Source organism: Hesperophylax consimilis, chromosome 18, assembly GCF_061612785.1.
Source record: "Hesperophylax consimilis isolate HC1 chromosome 18, BYU_Hcon_1.0, whole genome shotgun sequence".
Classification (NCBI taxonomy): Eukaryota; Metazoa; Arthropoda; class Insecta; order Trichoptera; family Limnephilidae; genus Hesperophylax; species Hesperophylax consimilis.
In genome coordinates, this window is record NC_142853.1 from 11613535 (window position 1) to 11624797 (window position 11263).

An 11263-nucleotide genomic window follows, 5' to 3' on the forward strand; every position below is an offset into this window, starting at 1 on the left:
TGATACTGTCTGTCATGATATTTATTAGGAAGGAACACGTGTTCTCGATATATTCTAAATAATAATAATAATAATAATTGGATGACTTGTATAGCGCCGTTTTTGTGCAAAATCACCTCAAGGGCGCTGTAAAAATTTATAATACATTTCTACAGTGATCTATGTTATTACTAACTATTTATGGAGATAATATGCATTACAATACTTACCTGGTAGGTCACTTGAGATTATCACTTAATTAACATTATCTAATTGTTTATTGGCGAAATTTAGATACAGGATTTAGGACATAATTGGAAAATTGAATATAACTGGACTTTCTCTCAGGAATGGTATATTTAATTTAAGGGTAAGACAGCTATTTTACCTACTAATATCTAACTAATATTTTATCATAAAATTGGCATTACTTTTTTAACAGGATTCAATCTTTGGAACTTGGAACTAAGAAGCCAAGGAGCTGGTATACCTAACACAGCGCCCTTGAGGTTTTTACTAGCGTCAGGCGCCGTTTGACTCAGGGCCCCAGCCCTGTATTGATATTACGTTTATTAGAAGATTGGTGGCAGAAGTAGAGTTGATATTTATTTTAAAAGATATGGAAATTTTTTATGGAATGACCTTAAAAAGCTTACAAATTCTAAGTTGTTTAAATTTTTTACTAACTAACTAACTAACCATTACGCCGTTTCTCCGCAGGGGTAGGCAGAGAGGACCGCCAAACAACTCGATCTTGACACACACTTCTTGCCTCATTCACATTCATACATCGTCTCATACATACTCGTCTATTTGACTCTTGACAAGTCTGTAATCAACGGATGTCTAAATCTATGAAAGAGACAAAGAGATGAGATAAGCAAGATTTTGCCGATGTACAAAAAGGTTTGTCTGTTTTATTTTGCGTCTTATTAGCAGTAACCTCCCTTCAAGAAAGCGACAATAAACAGTGTAAATAGTAAACCCTCACTCTATTGTTATATTTTACTTATCATTAATTATACTTATTCACATTAAGAATACTTCATCAGTAATTATCTAAACTAGAAATAAAACAGTAAGGTACTAAGTACAACGTCTAAAAAGGTTTAAGTTTTAAGTTTAGTTCTGAATTTCAACATAAATATGCATTGACTAATAAATATCCCATAAGATTACCTTTCCTTTAAAATAAATACTTAGATATGTAGGTACCATCTACATATCTAGGTTTTAGAATATCTTTCCTTTAAAATAAATATACGTAGATAGGTAGGTACCATCTACATATCTAGGTTTTAGAATATCTTTCCTTTAAAATAAATATACGTAGATAGGTAGGTACCATCTACATATCTATGTTTTAGAATATCTTTTCTTTAAAATAAATACGTAGATAGGTAGGTACCATCTACATATCTATGTTTTAGAATATCTTTTCTTTAAAATCAATACGTAGATAGGTAGGTACCATCTACATATCTAGGTTGTAATTTTCAATTATTTTAAATAGAACTTGATTGTAAGTAGGTAAATTAGCCCCAGCGAGAGCTCGTACGGGTGTCATCGATGTTCGTCCTCTTCTTTCTTGTTTGTCTTGTCGATGGGACTAGTATATATAGACTAGTATATGTACCTGCGGTTTAATATTGAAATGATTTTAAGATATGAAAGCAACCATTACAAGTATGAAATTCTCCAAATTGCTCTAAGAAAACAAAACAAATTATTCGTTAAACTGCGAAGAAGAAAGGGATTTATCAATTTTAAGACACTTCAATAATGCAGCGCACATATCGAAGAAGTTGACATCAAATACTTTTTTTTTATACATTTTTTGTCAGTCTCATAGAAAAAATAACGGAAAAATGCGATATCTACCTCTATAAATCAAGTAATAATGTATTAATATAATGTTTACCAATGGAGAACAATAATGCTTCAGAAGTAGATGCCTACCTATGAACCAGCTAGATTTATTTTTTCTTCTGAAAAGCGTCGATATAAAATTGTTACAGAAACTAGTGTAGGTAGATGTCAATCAACGCAGTGAAAACTTTGTACAACTACAGCCAAAATGGAAAAAAAATATTTACTTTGGTTGGGTAAGTATAAATAGCTGATTTAACAAAGCATACCTACATACGTATACACTATGCATTATGCATAACATGTGCCCAAATTAAACCGGTTTTAAGGGGTTTAGGAGTTTCAAACCACCCCCTCCCTACCGGCCTCAGTATTGCGTAGGAAAAAAATAATAGTACCTACCTTCTCGTAGATTACATTTCCGGAAAATACTAAAAATATTAATTGCTTATTAATGTAAATAATAAGTTGTGGGTGTAGAGATCTCAAAAAACTCCCCCCCCCCTTTCTCCATTGCCCCCTGCACCAGAATCTAACCCTCCCCATGTGAATGCTATAGCTACGACCTTGTTAAATGCTGTTAGAAGACACGATTTTAGAATGAAGTTTTTAAAAATTAAAAAAAAAATTACCCGTTAAAATAATATCAAGCAAAATCATTTTAAAATTGATATATTATGTTGCAAAAGGTAACCAGGTAGTGGACAATAATTTTTATAAAACTTTGCCATTTTTTAAAGTTGTACCTTGTTAAAAGGCAAAAGAAAATTACTGGTAGTTATAAAAAAGGTAGGCAAATGTTTTTCTATTATTTAACAAATGTTACGATTGTTTTTAGTTTATCGGTTGATTTAAGAGATTGGAAAATAATGACAGCCGGTGCTACACAGACAGGTAAGTACTTGCTCAGGCTAATCCTCTCATTAGGGTATTTTCCCACACCTGTTTGGGGATGGGAGACAGAACAAGGGCCCTTAATACCTCCTTACAATAATGGCGTAAATACATTTGTTTTACAACACTATAAGGGCAATGAACCTGTAAGGGTAGTACGCTACTAATCCCCCGAAAGTGTGGGAAGTCCGAAAGGACTGCTTTTCCCAAGACTATTTGCATTTATATTTCTGAAATTTGGAAATTCCTTCAAGTAGGTAGGACATACTTATCCACATTATAACGATGCACCACATCGTAAAATTTGGAATCGGGCCGCTAACAATAACACTCGTTGGTTGTTTACAGGTGGAAAAAATATAATAAGAAGTAATTGTTGATTGAGGTACTAGTACATAGGGAGATCTATTACGTGACAACATATTGAAAATATCTCAAGAGTAAAAATAAATGCCGCCAACGGGAATCGAACCCGTGCCTTCTGATGTCCGGTCAGGTGCTCTGAACCACTGAGCTATGTCGGCTTATTTCCAACCCGCCAAATAATTCAACATGTACTAGTACCGCAATATATACCTAGCATACATACCTAGTTGAAAATAAAGTTATATTTTACTATTGAGATGTATGTAGGTACCTCTACCCATTCTCATTCTATTGGTGTATACGAATTATAATTATATAATTAATTTTTATTGGGTTTATTTAATATTAAGAACTTATTAAAAGAACACCCAAAAGAATTCATTTTAAAAATAAAGAGCCAATTAATAAACGATAATATGTTTTAAGATAAGTGCATAATTTACAGACAGTGAAAATATCAATGAATAGTAAAAAGGCGGGTATTGCCAACCAATAACCCTAATTAATAGGGTGTTCGGTCATAAGTCGGTGTGTCCACAGGGCAAGGTGTAAAAGATTAGCGCTAATTACTCGCAGGTAGGTTCACGTCAATAGTGTTTGCGTGATTGAGTGATTTCAAACAAGGCCAAATACCTGGGAAACACCGCCTTAAACGACAATGTTCTTCGATTCTTTACTGTCGTAGTTCTATGATTTAAGATGCTTTTGAAACCAGGAACTTTTTATAACTAAACAATCTAAGCCGTCGAGGGGTAATGCTCTTCTCTCTGTTGGGTCAAATCCTGTCGTGCGCAAGTAAATAATGCTTAGATAAATTTGACCTGTTTAACAACAAATTAATTAAAAATAACATATAGTATCCATATTTGCGTAATGTTCCAGTGGAAGATACTCTCAGAACCTAAAGTACCTTGGTGAAAGACCTCCAAACAATTTGAGAGGCGGATTTGGGTACCATGGCCACGGGAACCATTTATTGGATAACCAACATCTCTGTCAGTTAATTTAGAAGGGGTGCCCGGGTTCATCGGATGAAATGTGTTCAAGATCACCCACCCGCCCACCAGATCCAGATAGAGAGAGGCTGGTTTGGGGAGACCCTTTGACTTCTCCAACTGGTCTCTCGACTGATTGCCTTGCGCCGCAGTAGGCGGCATATACTAATATGTCAGTCACTCCTGGATACACTGATCCCTAGATTCCTACCCAATCTTCATACCTTTTACCTTTCCAGAACTTTCTTTCCTTTTTTTCCTCAAAAAAGACTTTCCACGCAGCACCCCAAAAGATTACATAGGCCTTGAGGGAAATTGTATTTCCTCAGGGCCTCCTGTATGGGTTTTATTTTATTTTTTATATTAACTCCACACAGGAGGCCCTGAAGAAAATAATTTCCCTCAGGGCCTATGTCATCTTTGGGGATGCTGTGTGGAGGGTCTTTTTGTGGAGAGGAAGGAGTGAACATGGGTCTTGAAGAGTCCCATGTTGTAGGAGGGAGGAAACACAGAGGCCGGCAGTTCGTTCCACAGCCGAGCTGTTGAACTTAAGAACGAATCGTAGAAGCGACCCGTTCTCATGTGACAAATGTCAACCGTGTACAAATGTTGGGCGCCCGTTTGGCGTGTATCCCAACTATGCACCGGTGCCGAAGGGATCAATGACGCTAGTTCCTCAGAGCATCTTCCATTGTAATACCGATAGAATAAGGACAGCATACCTACCTGACGCCTGTGCTCTAAAGATTGCAGTCCGTTTGTTAAGATTGGGGAATCTATCAAACGGACCGCCCGTTTTTGCACAGAGTCAAGGGTTTTTTTTCATGTATTTAGGGGCTCCGGACCAGAGATGGCTGCCAAATTCGACAGTAGGGCGCACTTGCGATTTGTACAGGGTCAGCAGTTGTGTACTATTAAAGTATCTGCGGGCCCTGTACAGTACGCCCAGCTTCTGAGAGGCCAACTTTACTCTGGCTTCGATGGAGCCCCCGTACCCTAGCTGGTCACTTATAGTTACACCAAGCATATCAATGGAAGGCCTGTTCGGAAGATTTCTTCCGTCGAAGGAGACTAGATTATCATTTGGATCCCTTTTAGAGGTAATCAGACAGGATTGGGTCTTTGAAACATTAAATTCGACGAGATTATTTTTACCCCAGGAGGTGTATACACACAACATACCCCATTAATTGGAGATGCCCGATCTCAATTCGTTAACAAATTTTTAGGTATTTAATATTAATGTTAATTGGACTTGTACTGTAAAAGCATTATCTAACAAATTCTATTTAAAACACCTCCATTCGTTAACAGTTTTTTTTTTCATAATTTTACACTTTTAAGCTAAGAGCATTACGTATTATAAGGTTCATTTAAGGGTGGTTAATTATATGAGCCAACCCCGTATTTAAAGTTGAGAACATTGCGTGCAACTTGGTTATATATTGCGTACGTAGCTTCATAATCGAACACTTTGTGTTAATCAAAACACGTTATCGATGATTTAAGTGCAGAAATTGCACAGGTGTTTTCAAACGAATGAATAATAATATAATTTAGGGTGCTCCTATCTATCTGCCTAGTACCAACTTATCTAACTACCAAGCCATAAAGTAAGTGCCGGTGATGGTTCGTGAACAGGGGCGTGCAATGTGCATTCCATATTACTAAGCACTGCATACCCTATCGTATTCGCAAAGTCAACCGTATTCGAATAGACAAAAATAATCTAAGCTTTAAAAAATCAACCAGTAATAAACAAATAAATTTTAAGCATAATAATAACAATATTTGGATGATTTTTAAAGCGCCGTTTTTGTGCAAAATCTGTAAATCGGCGCTGTAGAAATATATAATACATTTCTACATATGGAGATAATATACAGTACCATACTTACCTGGTAGGTCACATGAGATTAACCCTTAATTAACATTTACTAATTATTTATTAGCCTAATTTAGATACAGAATTTAGGACATAATTGAAAAATTGGACATAATTGGAATATCCAGTATTTATTTTAATAATATATATTCATTTTCTTTAATAAGCGTGTTTAGGGAAGGAAAAGCAAATTTTATGCTGGGCGGTACTACAGTACAAGGTTTTGATCAGAATTCACTTCACTAATGTGATTCGTACCTCTGTATAAAGACAGATAATACCTACACCATAAGTTTCTACATATTCTTTCTACATTTCTTTTCTACTTATAAGTTTCTGCATATGTAAATATATATTTTATTAAGATAGTAGTTGTAGGACTTAGTCGTAAGTCTCTAGATATAAGTCTCAGACGTAAGTCACTATTTAAGATATATATTTGTACAGCGCCCTTGAGGTGATTTCTCAAGTATACAAGATATAAATAAGCCAATTTTTTTTTTTTTTTTTTTTATAAATCTTCCGATTTTATGTCCGGGTTAAATCTTCCCCAAAGGAAAAACTTAACCCTTCCACTCACTTTTCCACAAATGATCATCTAGTCAATCAACATTATGTAAGTGCATTATATAAGCAAAATAAATACAAAACAATACAAGAACAACACGTCAACTCACCAGAGATCAAATGGGAAAATAATTCACCGACTCCAGATATTTTCATATCAGAGGGTTCGGCTCGGTAGAACTTCTAACAGGGCCTATAAATCCTACTGATCCCTCAACATAAATATTTAAAAAATCTTTTGTTATCCTACATGTATTCAAAATGACCGATTTTTGCATCTTTATATATAAATTTTTTGATAGATCTAATACGCCTAAATTTTTAATTAGAGAGCTAGGTATAATGCCAGTAGCCGAAATAACGAATGGTAATATTTTTATAGTCTGAGAATGCCAAATTCTTTTTATTTCATTTTCTAAATCTGTGTATTTTCTTATTTTTTCACTAACAGATTTTTGAATATTACAGGAATTTGGAATAGCGACATCAATGATATAAGTTATTTTTTTAATTTTGTCATGTAAAACTATATCGGGTCTATTATGACTAATCGCTCGGTCTGTTAGTATAGTTTTATCATAATATATTTTATAAAATTCGTTTTCTAAAAATGAATTTGGTTCGTATTCATAATATGGTACTACATTACGGCAGTCAATCAAGTTATGTTTAATTAGCAAATTTTGGTGAATTATTTTTAAAACTTGATTGTGCCTAAATGTATACTCGGACGGTGCTAATATAGAACATCCCGATATAATATGTTCTATAGTTTCCGGAAAAGCCAAACATTTTCTACACAAATCATCAATTTGATTTGTATCTTTGATTATATGCTTTCTATAATTTTTAGTATTAATGACTCTATCCTGAATGGCAAGCATAAATCCTTCTATTTCTGCGCTCAACTCTCCAATACTCAACCATTTGTTTGACGAAATTTTGTCAACATACGTTTGGTTGAGATAATTGAAGTGTTTTGCGTGTAAAATTTTATTTATTATTTTATTATTATTATTATTATTATCTCTTTTTGTTAAGGCGATGCACTGCGTAGTAATGCAAAATCATGTGTTTTTTGTTTGAAAATTTGGTCGCCTAGAAATGTTTCAGATGCTTTAATTAAATACTGCGAGTAGAATACATCTAGGCCTTTGAAATAATCGAGTATTTTTTAGATAAGTCTTTTTACAAGCCCAGAAAAAAATAATGTATAAGGCCTATTAAAACTGCTTTAAAGTTCAAAATCTCTTACTTACGAACCCATTTTCGGTTGTGATTTTATTGTATAATGTGGCAAATTAAGTTATTTATAAAATGATAGGATAAAATTAAATATTTATGGCTGAACATCCACAAAATAAAATAAAAGGTACTTTTTGGCCATGTTTTGTTCTTGCATAAATCAAAACAGGCGGATGGTGTTAAGCGGGAATTTAAACCTTATCGCCATCTACGTAAGAGGTGTTATTAGTGCATCGCCTTAATAGACGTAATTCAAAAAAATATACACATTTAAATATTTTTTTGGTTGACTGAGGATTGAACATTCCTCCCCAGGGACTGACTAAATTAGTGAATCGCTTAAACCAAATCATAATTAGATGGTACCGAGGTTTAATTCGTATATTGGCGGCAGTAAATGTTTATAACATCATCCAATTTCAGACAATGTATGTATGTGTGCGTAAGAGCAACAAAACGATGCATTGTCATCGACAACGAATGTATATGCCGAGTTTCAGCTCGATCGGACGTCGGGATGTGGGTTAATTTCCACTTCCAAGATTCAATTTAATTTTATTCATTCATTTAAGAAAACAAAACCTGAATTCAAATATAGGTATGTATTTAAAAAGCAGGGAGTTTTATAAATCCACTGCATTCTTCTTGCTTGTTTTTAAAAGTTCTGTACGAATTCTTTTCGAGGAGAAGTTAGAATCACTGAATTACAGAATCATTAAAATAAAAAGAAATATTTCCATAAAATAAAAATCTTTTAGTCGTGTCATAAGGAAACACATAATTTTGTTAAATCTTTTGGAATCTGTAAAAGTTCAATTAGAATCTTGACTCCGGGAGAAGGAGAAGGTGAAGGGTGGGGGTTCATTAAATCATTTTCGGCCACAACCATCGAACCAAGCTGTTCTTTTTTTTGGTATGTTTTGGTTAGTATTTATCCAATGTTTGTGGGAATCAATTCAATGGTATCGAATAGTTAGCGGAAATTGAATTTTTTAAAGTAATTTTAGAATAACTCTACACTAGATATAAAATGTAAAACTTTATAGCTAAATAAAATATACACACTTTAAAAAATTAATGTATTTAAATTTATTTATTTATTTGTTGCACCTCACTGTAATAAATCACGTATTTTCTCATAAAAATCAACCTCACTAGGATTAAGCCTGTACCGAGCTTAACAATTTACATTTGAGTGAAGCAAACATAGAGTAATCACAAACATAAAGTAATACTACATACAAGTACAAAATATTTCAAAAAGACAGAATAAAAATGTATTGGATGAGTTAACAAATGGGTAATTTGACGAAAAAATATTGAAAAAATAAATAATTATTAATTTTAATGATTATTTTCTTACTTCGTGCACGTTCAGCTATATTATAGTAACAGTTAATTTTGTGGCAAATTAGAACAAAAAGCTTCAGGCTTATGTACCTACATATGTTTTTAACGAGTTTCATTACTAAATGCATAGCTTTACTTAAATACTCTAACCTTACCTAGTTTTATTACTCATCTCCTGAGACACAATTTTTTTGTTAAGATTTTAAAATATTAGATTTATTTTTTTAATGATAGTTAAATCCAAGTACTGTGATTAAAAATATATCTGATGTAGTTTTCCATCGGTTTTACAAATCTTTAAAAATAAGTGTAACCTAACAGAGCCGAAGAATTATTGACGTGGAATATTTAAAATTTTCTGTAAAGTGTTCACAAATCATTGCGTGATACAATAAGCCGTGGTAGGTGCTAATAACAGCCGTAAAAAAGGTTATTTAAAAAATCATAACAAATAATGGTAAATGTAGCCATCGGAAGGGGATTCCCCAAAGGGCACACGGATCATTAAACTTACCATCTGTGTCTGTTTCCAGGGTTGCCACAAAATAAAATAAAATTAATCGCATCAATGTAGGTAGAGAAGTTTCAATAATATGAGATCCTCGGATGTAAGATGGTTCATATTAACCTCGCTCAAAAATAATATAATAATTTAGTAAATATACAATTTATCACAAAATTTTTTTATCCAAAGATTGTAAATTAAATACTAAAAAATTATTAAAAATATTATAATTTTATTATTTTCATTATTATAAAAATATTGTTTATTTTTTATATGTTTTATAAAAAATATTGTGTTGATTGTATTTTATGTTGAAGTTGTGTATTTCTTGTCGAATTACACATTTTTTTAAATCGTCAAGATTGGTTTTCATATTTAAATATTTCAACTATTTTTGGGGGAATTCAGAAGTCCTGTATTTCTTTTTTCCATGTCTAACCTTTTCATTTGATATGACAGATACGCCGGTTATTTACGATACCTTCTCAAAAGGTATTTAATCGGTTACAAGTTTTCAAAATGTTCCATTACTTTAGTAAGCAATTCTTTTGTTTGCGTTGCAAAGGTCCACAACGGTTCACGTCCAAGTTTAGCCGTGTTATCAAGTAACGAAAAATTAACTTCATGAACTTCCTGTAGTTTCGGTCAAACGTGGCCTAAGGGCAAGGTTTGAATACGCACACTGCCTACACACTACCGAACGCCATCTTCCAGCCAATAATGTGCCCCGAACGCTTAAATGTGTGAGTGTCCACACATTTAAGCGTTTTTTTTAACCACTGGAGTGATTTTATGGCATATTTTGCCATTTTGCAAAAACTTTAATGTACCATATTTATAGAACTTCAAAATATGGGATGGACGGCAAAATCTAGGAAGATTTATTGGTTTTAAGCCACAGTAAGAAGTTTGATGTGTTTTTGTATTAATATTTTAAAGAATTGTATTAATTAAATGTATAATTATGACATCAATAATTCCAGTGGTTAAGACACGGTCTCCGTAAAAGTATTTGTAAAGGATCTCATAATCGTGAATCTACTCTACTAGTGACTTTTTTAACAATATTTATTTTAATCTTTTCTTTAGATGTAGGAATTTAAAGAAAAACTTTCAAGGACTGAATTTATTGTTTATTGTAATTTTACCTTCCTACCTACACATAAAAAATGGGTGACCTATAAAAAGGTTGTTAACCGAATTGATTTGTAAGTACAATTATAATTATAAAATATTAATTCATCAATAGGTACCTGGATATTTTTGTTACAGCATGGGGGAGTAACAAATAATTTTACTGAAATTTCAGGGTAATATTGATGTCAGACTCATTAGAGGAAGAATTGTGATGACTTCTAAAAAATTTAAACTAAACTGGCTGAAACGAGTTAAGTTACGTTAGAGCTTCTCTAGAGATCGCACGACGAGCATTGTATTGAAGATAAATGATAAAAATAATAAAAATATGTTTATATATTCATTTTCGGGAAATCATCTTCATATTATGTAATAATATAGCCAAAATAAAAATAATTATGGATTTCTTTCTTGTGACTTTACCTCTAATAAAACAACATTTAAAATAAAACTATTGACATTTATAAGAAA